This window comes from Nomascus leucogenys, chromosome 14 (assembly GCF_006542625.1).
Source record: "Nomascus leucogenys isolate Asia chromosome 14, Asia_NLE_v1, whole genome shotgun sequence".
Taxonomy (NCBI): Eukaryota; Metazoa; Chordata; class Mammalia; order Primates; family Hylobatidae; genus Nomascus; species Nomascus leucogenys.
Window position 1 is genome coordinate 55,933,880 of NC_044394.1, and position 14,908 is coordinate 55,948,787.

The 14,908-nt window shown below is 47.4% G+C and overlaps 2 non-coding genes across 2 annotated transcripts; one reads left to right on the forward strand and one right to left on the reverse strand.

The window, feature by feature from the left end:
- The first annotated feature begins 4,754 nt into the window (after positions 1–4,754).
- Positions 4,755–4,827, forward strand: TRNAR-CCG. The gene has a single exon. It is a non-coding gene; the product is annotated as a tRNA-Arg (tRNA).
- Positions 4,828–8,839: 4,012 nt separating this feature from the next.
- On the reverse strand, positions 8,840–8,946 carry LOC115838525. Its single transcript, XR_004033540.1, has one exon. It is a non-coding gene; the product is annotated as a U6 spliceosomal RNA (small nuclear RNA).
- Between the last annotated feature and the right edge of the window lie 5,962 nt (positions 8,947–14,908).

Genomic DNA, 14,908 nt, shown 5'->3' on the forward strand with positions numbered 1-14,908 from the left:
TGAACCCAGGAGTGGAGGTTGCAGTGAGCCGAGCTCATAGCCACTGCACTCCAGCTTGGGTGACAGAGTGAGACTCCATCTCAAAAAAAAAAAAAATTTAGCCAGGCATGGTGGCACACACCTATAGTCCCTGCTACTCAGGAGTCTGAGGCAGGAGAGAGAATTGCTTGAACCCAGAAGGTGGAGGTTGCAGTGAGCCAAGATCGTGCCACTGCACTCCAGCCTGGATGACACAGCAAGACTCCATCTCAAAAACAAACTCACAAAGAAACAAACAAGCAAGCAAAAATTGAGCTATCAATCCATGAGAAAAACATGCAGAAACCTTAAATGCATATTGCCAAATGAAGGAAGCCAGTCTGAAAAGGCTACACTACTGTAGTTGTATGATTCCAACTACAGTAAATGACATTCTAGAAAAGATAAAACTATGGAGACTAAAAAGAGTAGTGGTTGGGGCCGGATGTGGTGGCTCACACCTGTAATACTAGCGCTTTGGGAGGCCAAGGCCGGCAGATCACAAGGTCAGGAGTTCGAGACCAGCCTGTCCAACATGGTAAAACCCCATCTCTACTAAAAAAATACAAAAATTAGCCGGCCGTGGTGGCTTGTGCCTGTAGTCCCAGCTACTTCGGAGGCTGAGGCAAGAGAATCACTTGAACCCGGAAGGCAGAGGTTGCAGTGAGCCGCGATTGCACCACTGCACTCTAGCAAGGGTGACAGAGTGAGACTCCATTTCAAAAAAAAAAAAAAAAAAAGATTAGTGGTTGGAAAGGGTTTTGGGGAGGAAGGGGAGAATGAACAGGTGGAATAAGGCATTTTAAAGGCAGTGAAACTATTATTCTGTGTGATACTATAACAGTGGATATTTGACATTATACCTTCGTCAAAAGCCATAGAATGCACAATACAAAGAGTGAACCCTATAGTGTCAACTATGGACTTTAATAATGTATATTATTAAATATTAAATATTATTAATATTAATTATTATATTTTAATAAAGTTAATTATAATGTATCAGTATTAGTTTATCAATTGTAACAAATATACCATACTAATGCAAGCTGTTAATAATGGGAAATTGGTGAGGGAAAGTGAAGAAATGTACAGGTACCCTCTGTACTTTCCACTCAATATTTCTACAAACCTAAAACTGCTAAAAAATGGCCGGGCACGGTGGCTCACGCCCGTAATCCCAGCACTTTGGGAGGCCGAGGCGGGTGGATCACGAGGTCAGGAGATCGAGACCATCCTGGCTAACACAGTGAAACCCCGTCTCTACTAAAAATACAAAAAATTAGCCGGGCGAGGTGGCGGGCGCCTGTAGTCCCAGCTACTCGGGAGGCTGAGGCAGGAGAATGGCGTGAACCCCACAGGGCGGAGCCTGCGGTGAGCCGAGATCGCGCCACTGCACTCCAGCCTGGGCGACAGCGAGACTCTGTCTCAAAAAAAAAAAAAAAAAAAACTGCCAAAAAATAATAAAGTCAATTAATTAAGAAAACATGCTGCAATGTGAAAACTAGAGCATATCGCCAAACTTTCTGTATTCTGTTACATTAAAATCCATTAGTCTGGCGGTGCGGTGGTTGCTCATTAGTCTGTACTCCACTTGGATGCATATTTTACCTTTACCCATGCAGGAATATCCAACATTATGCATTGGTCATTTGAATCATACTAGACTATGAGGTATGCAGATCTTCCAAGTGTTGACACATTGAATTGTACAGCATCAAAACATTGCACTCATTAAACAGAAATGTCTTTAAGTATTTGAAAGCTATCAAGCTTACAGTGGTGGATACAAGGTTTAGGGCTTTTAAATGTTCCCTTGACAGTTTTTTGCTTTTTTTTTTTTTGAGCCGGAGTCTCGCTCTGTCGCCAGGCTGGAGTGCACTGGCGCTATCTAGGCTCATTGCAACCCCCGCCTCCCAGGTTCAAGCGGTTCTCCTGCCTCAGCCTCCAGTGTAGCTGGGGCTACAGGCACGTGCCACCACGCCCCGCTAATTTTTTTGTTTTTAGTAGAGATGGGGTTTCACCATGTTGGCCAGGATGGTCTTGATCTCTTGACCTTGTGATCCACCCTCCTCAGCCTCCCAACGTGCTGGGATTACAGACCTGAGCCACCGCGCCTGGCCTTCCCTTTAAAGTGTAAGTTATTTCAAAAAAAAAAGTGTAAGTTATTTCATCAGCCACAAACAGTGTAAATTGTTTTCCTTGAAGCGACATGCTCACTTTGTTCATTTTCTAAAAAATATCTGCAAAATGCCCAACTCTGAATCTAGTTTGTCGGTCAGTTGTTCCTTCAATGAAAATTCGATACGATTGAAAAGCAGCTAGTTCAGAGTGCAACTCCAACATCCCACAAGTGCTTTACTCAAGCAAAAACCTTTGCATTTTGGTATGCGTAGAGGTGATTTGTTCATACTTCCCATTGTCAAAGAAAATATTAAAAAGCTGTGCACTCAAGCGTTGAAACTTAATACACTTAATTATTCTTACAGCGTCACCAAGGATATGCTTCAGTAAACCTGGCTTTTTTCCTCTGACAGTCGACGAAGGTAAAGAACATGACCCTTATTAGTTTAGTTCAAATGCCTTAAATTTGCTATTTCACCCGCTATTGCTTCTGCATCATCGGTGCAAATGTCAACGCAATAAATAACCTGTTTTCATGAAAAGCATTTCCTGAATGCCTCAGAGTTCACAGGCCAAGGGTAACAAAAGAGTTAAGTGACATATCACAGACTAGATTAGAAAGATATGCACCAAAATGTTAATACATTTTGTAGGAGGGGTTAACTCCGACTTACAGAATTTCGATTTTCTTTTTTTTTTTTTTTTTTTTCCGCCTAGACGGAGTCTTGCTCTATCGCCCAGGCTGGAGTGCAGTGGTGCAATCTCGCCTTGCTGCAACCTCTGCCTCCCAGGTTCAAGCGATTCTCCTGCCTCAGCCTCCCCAGTACCTGGGATTACAGGCACGCGCCACCACGGCCGGCTAATTTTTGTATTCTTGGTAGAGACGGGGTTTTACCATGTTGGCCGGGCTGGTCTCGAACTCTTGACCTCGTAATCCGCCCGCCTCGGCTTCCCAAAGTGCTGGGCTTACAGGCGTGAGTCACCGCGCACGGCCCTTTTTTTGTTTTGTTTTTGTTTTGTTTTGTTTTTTGAAACAGAGTCTTGCTCTACCACCCAGGCTGCAGTGCAGTGGCGAGATCTTGGCTCACTGAAGCCTCCGCCTCCCCGGTTCAAGCGATTCTCCGAAGCATCTGGGACTACAGGCGCTCGCCACCACGCCCTGTAATTTCTGCATTTTTAGTAGAGATTAGGTTTCACCTTGTTGGCCAGGCTGGTCTCGAACTTCTGACCTAAAGTGAACCGCCCACTTCGGCATCCCAAAATGGTGAGATTACAGGCGTGAGCCACCGAGCCCGGCCCAATTTCGATATTCTTTACTTGGCTTACCCTTTTTTTTTTTTTTTTTTTTGAGACCGTCTTGCTCTGTCGCCCAGGCTGGAGTGCAGTGGCACAATCTCGGTTTACAGCAACCTCCACCTCCCGGGTTCAAGTGATTCTCCTGCCTCAGCTTCCCTGGCAGCTGGAATTACAGGCGCACGCCACCAAACGCCCGGCTAATTTTTTTTGTATTTTTAGTAGAGACGGTGTTTCACCATGTTGGCCAGGCTGGTCTCCAACTCCTGACCTCAAGTGATCCGCCAGCCTCGGCCTCCCAAAGTGCTGGGATTACAGGCATAGAGCCACCACGCCCAGCCAGCTTAGCCATATTTTATACAGACTTGTGAAGAACAAGTGTTACGTGTCTAAGAAGAAAACGAAATTGTGTATTTGTAAAAATCACAAATGCAGCATCTTTACATGCAACAAGCATACAGATAGTGCGCATGGCACCAGAAAGTCTCCAAATCTTTACTCAAAACTTAACTTCAGGATGTTGGTTGGGGGAGGGGGGGAGCCAAACCCGTACTATTTTGCACTTAGGGACCTTGTTATGTTCATTTTCCCTTTACTCCAGAGGGAAAGAAGAGTCAGGGGGAGGAAAACGGCTTAAGGTGAATGGCAGTAGGGACAGAGGTCAGATTTGAAGTTCTCATGGGGTGGAAAAGCCTGTTCACCCAGGAGCCCAACAGTTCCCAGCACATAACAGGTTATCACATTAATCTCTGCTGAATAAACGCGGGAAAGAAAGAGAAAACAAGGACAAGAAGGTTGGCGGGAAAGGGAAGCTGCGGGAGGATTTCGCGATCTGCAGTGGCTCCCAACGCCGCCTGCCCTGCATAGGGTCCCGGGGAACTTTGTAAAATGAAAGCGCCCAGGTCCGCCCAAGTCAACTGAACTAGAATGGGATGGGGCAGGCACTGGAACCTTGTTTAAAGTTCCCCAGATGAGCACAGTGGACAACTAGAGTTAAGAACTCTTGAAGAACCCGACAGTAAGGATAGCACCCAAACCCGGCGGCGTGGACATCATGCAGTTACCCGGCAGGAGGGCTCGGAAGGTCACGCGCAGGCGCTCCAGAGCCCTCGCGGCCGCTCCGGGCCCACGGCGCAGGCGCGCGGGAGGTCCAGGCGGCCGACAAGGACGGCGACGCAGAAAAGCGCAGGCGCGCGCCGCCGCCGCAGGGGGCGGCTGCCAAATCATTTGCCGCTCGGCGCGAGACCGCGATGCGCGGGGGCGAGAGCGTGATGATGGCATCGCGTAAGGAGAGGGTGTGAGAACCCGGATCCTGTGGTGACCCAGTGGCCTAATGGATAAGGCATCAGCCTCCGGAGCTGGGGATTGTGGGTTCGAGTCCCATCTGGGTCGCGTGAGATTAGTTTTGGTGGAATAGAAGGCGATCATTGGAAGTAGATTCAGAGATGGTTCTTTCGGTTCTTGGCAGCTATCGTTACCACAAATGAAGAGGTGCTTTTGAGAGTTTTAAAAACACTGTCAGCGAATGGGTACTAAAATACCATCAGACCTAGTGTTCGGAAGCACAGTTGGGCAATTATAGCTAACGGCATTTTACTGTATATTTCAAAGTAGCTAGAAGAAAACATTTGAAATGCTCCTAACACAAAGAAATGATCAGTGCTTGAGGTGACAGCTATCCCAGTTACCCTGATTTGATCATTACACGTTATACGAATGTAACACAATATCACTTGTTATTCGGGGTGGGGTGGCTTACGCCTGTAATTCCAGCTCTTTAGGAGGCCAAGGCGAGAGAATCACTTGAGTCCGGGAGTTTGAGACCAGCCTGGGAGACATAAGGAGACGACACCACCCCCAACCCCCCCAGAAAAAAAATTTTAAATTAGCAGTAAGTTATAATATGATTGGGCCACTGCACTCCAGCCTGGGTAACGGAGCAAGACCCTGTCTCAAAAAACAAAAACAAAAAAATTCAAAATCGATATGAAGTATCAATCTTTAAAAAGGATTTAAAAACCTCATTTCTGTAATCCCAGCACTTCGGGAGGCCGAGGCGTCACCTGAGGTCTGGAGTGAGAGAACAGACTGACCAACTGTTGAAATAGGAAATACAAAAAATTAGCCGGGCCTGGTGGCGCATGCCTGTAGTCCCAGCTACTTGAGAGGCTGAAGCAGGAGAATCGCTTGAACCTGCGAGATGGAGGTTGCAGTGAGCCGAGATTGCGCCATTGCACTCAAGGCTGGGCAACAAGAGCAAAACTCTGTCTCAAAAAGTAAAAACAAAAAAATTTAAAAACCAAAATGGCCAGGCACAGTGGCTCACGCCTATAATCCCAGCACTCTGGAAGGCCGAGGCGGGCGGATCACCTGAGGTCAGAAGTTCAAGACCAGCCTGGCCATGGTGAAACCCCGTCTCTACTAAAAATACAAAAAATTAGCCAGGCGTGGTGGTGCACGCCTGTAATCCCAGCTACTCGGGAGGCTGAGGCAAGAGAATCGCTTGAACCTCGGAGGCGGAGGTTGCAGTGAGCCGAGATTGCGCCATTGTGCTCCAGCCTGGGCAACAAGAGTGAAACTCCATCTCAAAAAAAAAAAAAATTATTTTAGGCCAGCCGCGATGGCTCACAACTGCAATCCCAGCCCTTTGGGAGGCCAAGGCGGGCGGATCACCTGAGGTCAGGAGTTCAAGACCAACCTAGCCAACATGGTGAAATCCTGTCTCTACTGAAAATACAAAAATTAGCCGGGCGCACGCCTGTAATCCTAGCTACTCTGGAAGCTGAGGCAAGAGAATCGCTTGAACCCGGAAGCTGGAAGTTGCAGTGAGCCGAGAGCCGAGATGGTGCCATTGCACTCTAGCCTGGGTGACAGAGCCAGACTCCCTCTTAAAAAAAAAATAAAAATAAAAATAAAAATTTTAAAAAGTGTTTTCCCCAGCATTATTGAGATATAATGGACAAATAAAAATTACACACATTAACGAAGGATTTATTCTTGCTTAACTTATACTGATTCTTAAAAGAAAAAGACCTTAGCAAACACAAACTGGCAACTGGACATATGGCATCATCTCTTTTTCTTTTTTTCTCTTTTTTTTTTTTTTGGAACGGAGTCTCACTCTGTCGCCCAGGCTGGAGTGCAGTAGCGCGATCTCGGCTCACTGCGAGCTCCGCCTCCCGGGTTCTCGCCATTCTCCTGGCTCAGCCTCCCGAGTAGCTGGGACTACAGGCGCCCGCCACCACGCCCGTCTGATTTTTTTGTATTTTTAGTAGAGACGGGGTTTCACTGTGTTAGCCAGGATGGTCTCGATCTCCTGACCTCATGATCCGCCCGCCTCGGCCTCCCAAAGTGCTGGGATTACAGGCGTGAGCCACCGCACCTGGCCTTCATCTCTTTTTCTGTCTACTTTTTTTGTGTGTGTGTGTGAGACGGAGTCTCGATATTGTAGCCCAGGCTGGAGTGCAATGGTGCGATCTTGGCTCACTGCAACCTCTGTCCCCCAGGTTCAAGCGATTCTGCTGCCTCAGCCTTCCGAGTTCTGTCTACTTTTTCAAGCTGAAATTCACAATGGGCAGCCACACTTACAAAACTTTCTCCCTATTCTTATCCCAAGGGATGTGTGAGCAGGTCCAACTGTGCTGGCCTCAGATTTCCAGGACGGTACTAAGGAAAGTTTATAGCAGAGTAACTGTGGAGTTACACCATACAACTATAATAAACATAATTTATTGTTGCTGTCTTCAAAATATTATGAACAACAAATTGTAATTAGACCCAGCCACCGCCATGTCTGGCAAGTGAGGAGCGCCTCTGCTTGGCCACCCCATCTGGGAAATGAGGAGCACCTCCGCCCGGCCACCCCATCTGGGAAGTGAGGAGCGCCTCTGCCCTGCCACCCAACCGTCTGGGAAGTGAGGAGCACCTCTGCCCGGCCACCCCGTCTGGGAAGTGAGGAGCGTCTCTGCCCGGCTGCCCAACCGTCTGGGAAGTGAGGAGCGTCTCTGCCCGGCCGCCCAACCGTCTGGGAAGTGAGGAGCGTCTCTGCCCGGCCCCCCAACCGTCTGGGAAGTGAGGAGCGTCTCTGCCCGGCCGCTGTGCAACCTTCCAAGTGTGAAGCGACAGCCTTGTGTGTGATCTTTTCTGTCTTCCCCAAGTTTGCACTTTCGACATTAACGTTTACTTTTTAGTTTAAAAAAAAAAATTGTAATTAGAACAGTTCATGTGTTTGTGCATATGTGTGTGTGTGAGAGAGAGATCTGCAAATTAGTGAAATAAAAACACACACACACACACAATAATCAGAGTTTAAGCTTTTCAGACCAGTTCAGTTGACTAGCTTGAAATTTTTATTTATTCATTTATTTCTGAGACGGAGTCTTGCTCTTTTGCCTAGGATGGAGTGCAGTGCCATGATGGGGACTCACTTCAACCTCCACCTCCCAAGTTCAAGCGATTCTCATGCCTCAGCCTCCAGAGTAGCTGGAATTACAGGCGTGCGCCCCCACGCCTGGCTAATTTTTATATTTTTAGTGGAGACTGGGTTTCACCATGTTGCCCAGGGTGGTCTTGAACTCCTGATGTCAGGTGATCCGTCCGCCTCAATCTACCAAAGTGCTGAGATTACAGGCATGACCCACTGCACCCGGCCTAGCCTGGAAAGTTTGAATTGTTCTTGCAAACTTGTACAAAAGGAACATCCACTGAGTTCATCCCTACTCTTTAAAAACAACTAAACACTAAATGCAATGTGGTATCCTGGGTTGAAGTCTGAAACAGAAAAGGATATTGGTGGAAAAAAATCAGTGGACTAAAATACTGTACAGTGTGGAATTTCATTACTAGTAATGTACCAGTGTTGATTTCTTAGTTTTCACAAATACACATGGTGACATAAGATGTTAACGTTAGGGTTAAGGGATATACCAGAACTCTGCCCTACATTTGCAGCTTTTCGGTAAATCTGAATTTATTCCAAAATAAAAAGTGTATTAAAAGAAAACCCAACTACTAATAACCAGTGGAGAATTTTAATGGCCACCTTTGTCCCTTAAGATTAGAAATTAGGCCTGAAGCGGTGGCTCATGCCTGTAATCCCAGCACTTTGGGAGGCCAAGGCAGGTGGATCACGAGGTCAAGAGATTGAGACCATCCTGGCTAACACGGTGAAACCCCGTCTCTACTAAAAATACAAAAAATTAGCCAGGTGTGGTGGCACGTGCCTGTAGTCCCAGCTACTCAGGAGGCTGAGGCAGGAGAATTGCTTGAACCCAAGAGGCGGAGGTTGCAGCGAACCAAGATTGCGCCACTGCACTCCGGCCTGGGTGACAGAGCAAGACTCTGCCTCAAAAAAAAAAAAAAAAAAAAAAAAAAAGATTAGAAATTAGTGCTGAATTTTTTTTTTTTTGATATGGAACACTTCACGAATTTGCGTCTCATCCTTGTGCAGGGGCCATGCTAATCTTCTCTGTATCGTTCCAATTTTAGTGTATGTGCTGCTGAAGTGAGCACTTAGTGCTGAATGTTTAAACCAGAAAGCATTAATAAATACAGAAGACGAAGAATAATTTCCAGTTCAATTCCTGGTAGGTATCTCAGAGTTGAATATCGGTGGCCACATTAGGTCCTTGGATGCAGTAGGTATTCAAAAAATCTGAACTGAGGCCAGGTGAAGTGGCTTACACCTGTAATTCCAACACTTGGGGAAGCCGAGGCGAGAGGATCACTTGAGCCGAGGAGTTCAAGACCAGCCTGGGAAACATGGTGAAACCCCCATCTCTACAAAAAAATTAAAAAAAAAAATTAGCCTGGTGTGCAATAGCACACATCTGTGGTCCCAGCTACTCAGGATGCTGAGGTCAGAGGATCCCTTTAGCCCAGGAGATTGAGGCTGCAGTGAGCTGTGTTCATGCCACTGCACTCCAGCCTGAGTAACAGAGCGAGATGCTATCTCAAAACAAACAAAACGGCCAGATGCAGTAGCTCACACCTGTAATCCCAGCACTTTGGGAGGCTGAGGTGGGCAGATCACAAGGTAAGGAGTTTGAGACCAGCCTGGTCAATATGGTGAAACCCCGTGTCTACTAATAATACAAAAATTAGCTGGGCATGGTGGCGTGGTCCTGTAGTCCCAGCTACTCAGGAGACTGAGGCAAAAGAATCGCTTGAACCCAGGAGGCGGAGGTTACAGTGAGCCAAGATTGCGCCACTGCACTCCAGCCTGGGCGACAGAGCGAGACTCCATCTCAAAAAAAAAAAAAAAAAAAAAACTAAACTGCCTGTTCTCCTGTCCCCCACCTGCAGGCAGCATCTGGAAATTACAGATTGTGACAATGTATCCTTGGTCCCCCAAATGCACAGATATTGGAATGTGCAGCCCCCAAGGCTGGGCACAACAAACTCATCCTGGGTTCTCTGCCCTTTGAGCTTCTGACAGCTGCTCGGTCCTCCACAGTGCTCATCTGCCTCTCCCACCTCCTTCCCCTCCTTTAGCCTCCTTCTGAGCCCAGCTCCTTCTCTCTGGAAGGTGTTTCTAGCCTCACTCACCATAGTCCATTGAGCTGGAGTCAGCAAACTGTGATTGAGTGCCTTTACTTTGTACCTTTGCTGGCTCTTGCTTCTGAGTCCAAAAACATTCTGCAAGGCTGGGCACAGTGGCTCAAGCCCGTAATCCCAGCGTTTTGTGAGGCCGAGGTGGGCAGATCACCTGAGGTCAGGAGTTCAAGACCAGCCTTGCCAACACGGTGAAACCTGTCTCTACTAAAAATACAAAAAGTAGCCGGGTGTGGTGGCACATGCCTGTAATCCCAGCTACTCAGGAGGCTGAGGCAGAAGAATCGCTTGAACCCAGGAGGCGGAGGTTTCAGTGAGCTGATATCACACCATTGCACTCCAGCCTGGGTGACAGAGCAAGACTCTGACACACAAAAAAAACAAAAACAAAAATTCTGCAGGTTGCAGGTTCTCCACCCATTCCAAGCTCAGCCCCGGGCCTATGGCGCTTCTCACAAGTCCTGTTTGCCCTCTCCCCGAGCAGCCAGGCTGCATCGTGAGTGGTGTCTACATGTCCAGAATCTCCTCTTCACTTGCTGCCCTCCCTCCACTGCCACCCAACACACTCCTCCCCAGCAGTGGCCTCTTCATAGACAAATTTAAGGAACACCTTTCAGTCCTTGTCTTGCTTAATTTGGCCCTGACATTTGAAATTCCTAATGAATCTTTCTTCTGGAAACACTTTTTCTAGGCTTCCAGGAAATCTTTTTCTTGGTTCTCCAGACAACTCCTTAGACTCCTTGACCAATTCCCTCTTGTTGCCAATAACGGAAACAAACCAGCCCTACCTAAGCAAAGCATATTATAACTCATTGGAAAGATAGAGGGGAGGGGGTGCCCACTAAACCACTAAAGAGACAGGAGGTGGGGAGCTGTAGGACCAGGTTTGTGAACCTGCAAGAATCAAGACCAGAGCCCCTGAAATAGCAAGAAGCTGGAAGCACAGCAAATGTCAGAGCCAGATGGCCGTCACTGTAGTCAGTGCCTCTGATTGTTTGTTTGTTTGTTTGTTTGAGATGGACTCTTGCTCTGTTGCCCAGGCTGGAGTGCAGTGGCAGGATCTCGGCTCACTGCAACCTCCACCTCCTGGGTTCAAGCAATTATCCTGCCTCAGCCTCCGGAGTAACTGAGACTACAGGCTCCCGCCACCATGCCCAACTAATTTTTTATATTTTTAGTAGAGACAGAGTTTTACCATGTTGGTCAGGCTGGTCTCGAACTCCTGACTTTAGCTGATCCACTTGCCTTGGCCTCCCAAAGTGCTGGGATTACAGGTGTGAGCCACCATGCCCGGCCAATTTTTGTATTTTTAGTAGAGATGGGGTTTCGCCCTGTTGGCCAGGCTGGTCTGAAACTCCTGACCTCAAATGACCCACCCATCTCGGCCTCCCAAAGTGCTGGGATTACAGGCATGAGCCACGATGCCTGGCCATGTCTGATGGTTTTCATCATCCTCGGGCCACTTGCTCCTGAATCAAGGTTCCAGACAAAAGCTTACAATTAGTCCAGCTTTGGCCAGGCTCTGTGTGATGGTTAATACCGAGTGTCAACTTCATTGGATTGAAGGATACAAAGTGTTGATCCTGGGTGTGTCTATGAGGGTGTTGCCAAAGGAGATTAGCATTTGAGTCAGTGGGCTGGGGAAGGCAGACCCACCCTTAACCTGGGTGGGCACAAGCTAATTAGCTGCCAGCAAAGCTAGAATATAAGCAGGCAGAAATATGTGAAAAGAGAGACTGGCCTAGTCTCCCAGCCGACATCTTTCTCCCTTGCTGGATGCTTCCTGCCCTCGAATATCGGACTCCAAGTTCTTCGGTTTTGGAACTCGGACTGGCTCTCCTTGCTCCTCAGCCTCCAGACCGCCTTTTGTAGGACCTTGTGATCATGTGAGTTAATACTTAATAAACTCCTATAATACTTAATAATACTTAATAAACTCCTATATATAGTTCTGTCCCTCTAGAGAACCCTAACATACTCAGTGACTCACACCTGTAATCCCAGTAATTTGGGAGGTTCAGGCAGGAGGATGGCTTGGGCCCCAGAGTCTCCATCTCCTTCTCCTTTTCCCTCCCCTTCCCTCTCCCCTTCCTCCTCTTCTTCTTCTTCTTCCTCTTTCTCTTCTTCCTCTTCCTCTACTTCTTGTTTGAGACAAGATTTGTTGCCAAGGCTGGAGTATACTGACACAATTGCAGTGGCACTGCTTCTCAACCTCCTGAGCAAGGATCACACCACCACACTCCCGCCTGGGTGACAGAGCAAGACCCTGTCTCTGAAAACAAACAAACAAACAAAACGAACAAAAAACTCTGCTATGATAGAGGTGAATTGTCTGGTTTTTTTTTTGTTTTGTTTTGTTTTGTTTTGTTTTGTTTTTGAGATGGAGTCTTGCTCTGTCGCCCAGGCTGGAGTGCAGTGGCGCGATCTCGGCTCACTGCAAGCTCCGCCTCCCGGGTTCACGCCATTCTCCTGCCTCAGCCTCTCCGAGTAGCTAGGACTACAGGCGCCCGCCACCACGCCCGGCTCATTTTTTTTGTATTTTTAGTAGAGATGGGGTTTCACCGTGGTCTCGATCTCCTGACCTCGTGATCCGCCCGCCTCGGCCTCCCAAAGTGCTGGGATTACAAGCGTGAGCCACCGCGCCCGGCCGAATTGTCTGTTTTATCCTGATAATTCTGCTTACTTTAGTCCCGTGGTTCTCAACTGGGCCAATTTTGCTCCCCAAGTGACATTTGGCAATATCTGGAGATTTGCAATTGTCACAGTGGAATTGGAAGGTGTTGCTATTAACATCTAGTGGGCAGAGGTCAGGGATGCTGCTTAACATCTTAAACCACACAGGACAGTCCCCCACAAAAAAATGATGATCCAGGCCGAGCGTGGTGGCTCACGCCTGTAATCCCAGCACTCTGGGAGGCCGAGGTGGGTGGATCACCTGAGATCAGGAGTTCAAGACCAGCCTGACCAACATGATGAAACCCCATCTCTACTAAAAATACAAAAAGTAGCCGGGTGTGGTGGTGGGTGCCTGTAATCCCAGCTACTTGGGAGGCTGAGGCAGGAGGATCGCTTGAACCCAGGAGGCAGAGGTTGCAGTGAACCGAGATAGATAGTGTCATTGCACTCTAGCCTGGATGACAGAGCAAGACAACTTCTCAAAAAAAAAAAAAGGGGGGGGGGGAGGGGGGGGGGGGGAGGAGAGAGACAGGAAGGGAAACTTCTAAAAACAAAAAAACATTCCTAACCAACACAAAACAACCATAAAAAGCATGATCAACAAGCAACCAAAAAAAAAAAAAAAAAAAAAAAAAAAAAAAAACAAAAACAACAACAACAACAAAAAAAGATGATCCAGCCCAAAATGTCAACAGTGTCAAGGTGAAGAAACTGCCGTAGGCCGGGCGCGGTGGCTCACGCTTGTAATCCCAGCACTTTGGGAGGCCGAGGCGGGCGGATCACGAGGTCAGGAGATCGAGACCATGGTGAAACCCTGTCTCTACTAAAAACACAAAAAATTAGCCGGGCGTGGTGGCGGGCGCCTGTAGTCCCAGCTGCTTGGAGAGGCTGAGGCAGGAGAATGGCGTGAACCCGGGAGGCGGAGCTTGCAGTGAGCTGAGATTGCACCACTGCACTTCAGCCTGGGCGACAGAGCAAGACTCCGTCTCAAAAAAAAAAAAAAAAAAAAAAAAAAAAAAAGAAACTGCCGTAAAAGCTTGGCAAACAGGGATGGGATGACGACATTATTGATAGGCCACATAAAAATATTTAGGGCCACGTCGATTGTCCCTGTTTTAACGATTTCTTCTTTGTCCTCATGCAGTTTCAGGGGCAAAGTAAGGACGTAAGTCAAACATGCTTCCAAATAGACATCTGGGAATCTTAGGGTGTAATATGGCCCTCGTGGAGGCCCTTGCTGAGTTTAGGGCCTGATTCTGGAACCCTAGCATTGCCAAGAGAGGCAGGCTGCCAGGTGAGAAGACAAATAACGGGACAGCCCAAATATGTTGGAATTCATTTGATAGTATCTAAGCTGGGGTGATTTTCCCCACTAGCATTACGTGACTATGGATCCAGTTATTTGGAGAAATCCATTTCCTCCACAGGGAATATACATTACATTAGGAACCAAAGATGGAATCCTTAGGAAATGGAATCATTTGGCAAAATTCAGTGGTCTGAAATGTTTGCATAAAATTCTCTTTTTTATTTTAATTGAGCCCGATAAATAAAGTATCAGGTGTTTGCTAGGGTCACCATTCATTGATTGATTGATTTTTTTTTTTTTTCCAGACAGGGTCATGCTCTGTTGCCCACATTGGAGTGTAGTGGCGTGATCTCAGTTCACTGCAACCTCCACCTCCTGGGCTTAAGTGATTCTCCCATCTCAGCCTCTCAAGTAGCTGGTACTACAGGTGTGCACCACCACGCCCAGCTAATTTTTGTAATTTTTGTAGAGATCACGTTTCCCAGGCTGGTTTTGAACTCCTGAGCTCAAACGATCCGCACGCCTCGGCCTCCCAAAGTGCTGGGATTACAGGCATGAGCCAACCATGCCTGCCCCTTAACACAGTATTTGAAATTATAATACTATAATACTTTTAACATTTACCCGGTTCCAGCATTAAAATGACAGTGAAGATGCAATTTTTTTTTCTACTCTTCTTGGAAATCCCACAAAAGCAACAAGGGGGATGAGAATCAGAATCACAAAGACTGCTTCAGTGAAACTGGGGGATGTCAGAAACTTCAAATAAAAAGAGAAAAAGGCGGCCGGGCGCGGTGGCTCACGCTTGTAATCCCAGCACTTTGGGAGGCCGAGGCAGGCGGATCGCTTGAGGTCGGGAGTTCGAGACCAGCCTGGCCAACATGGTGAAACCCTGTCTCTACTAAAAATACAAAAATTATCCGGGCATGCTGGAGG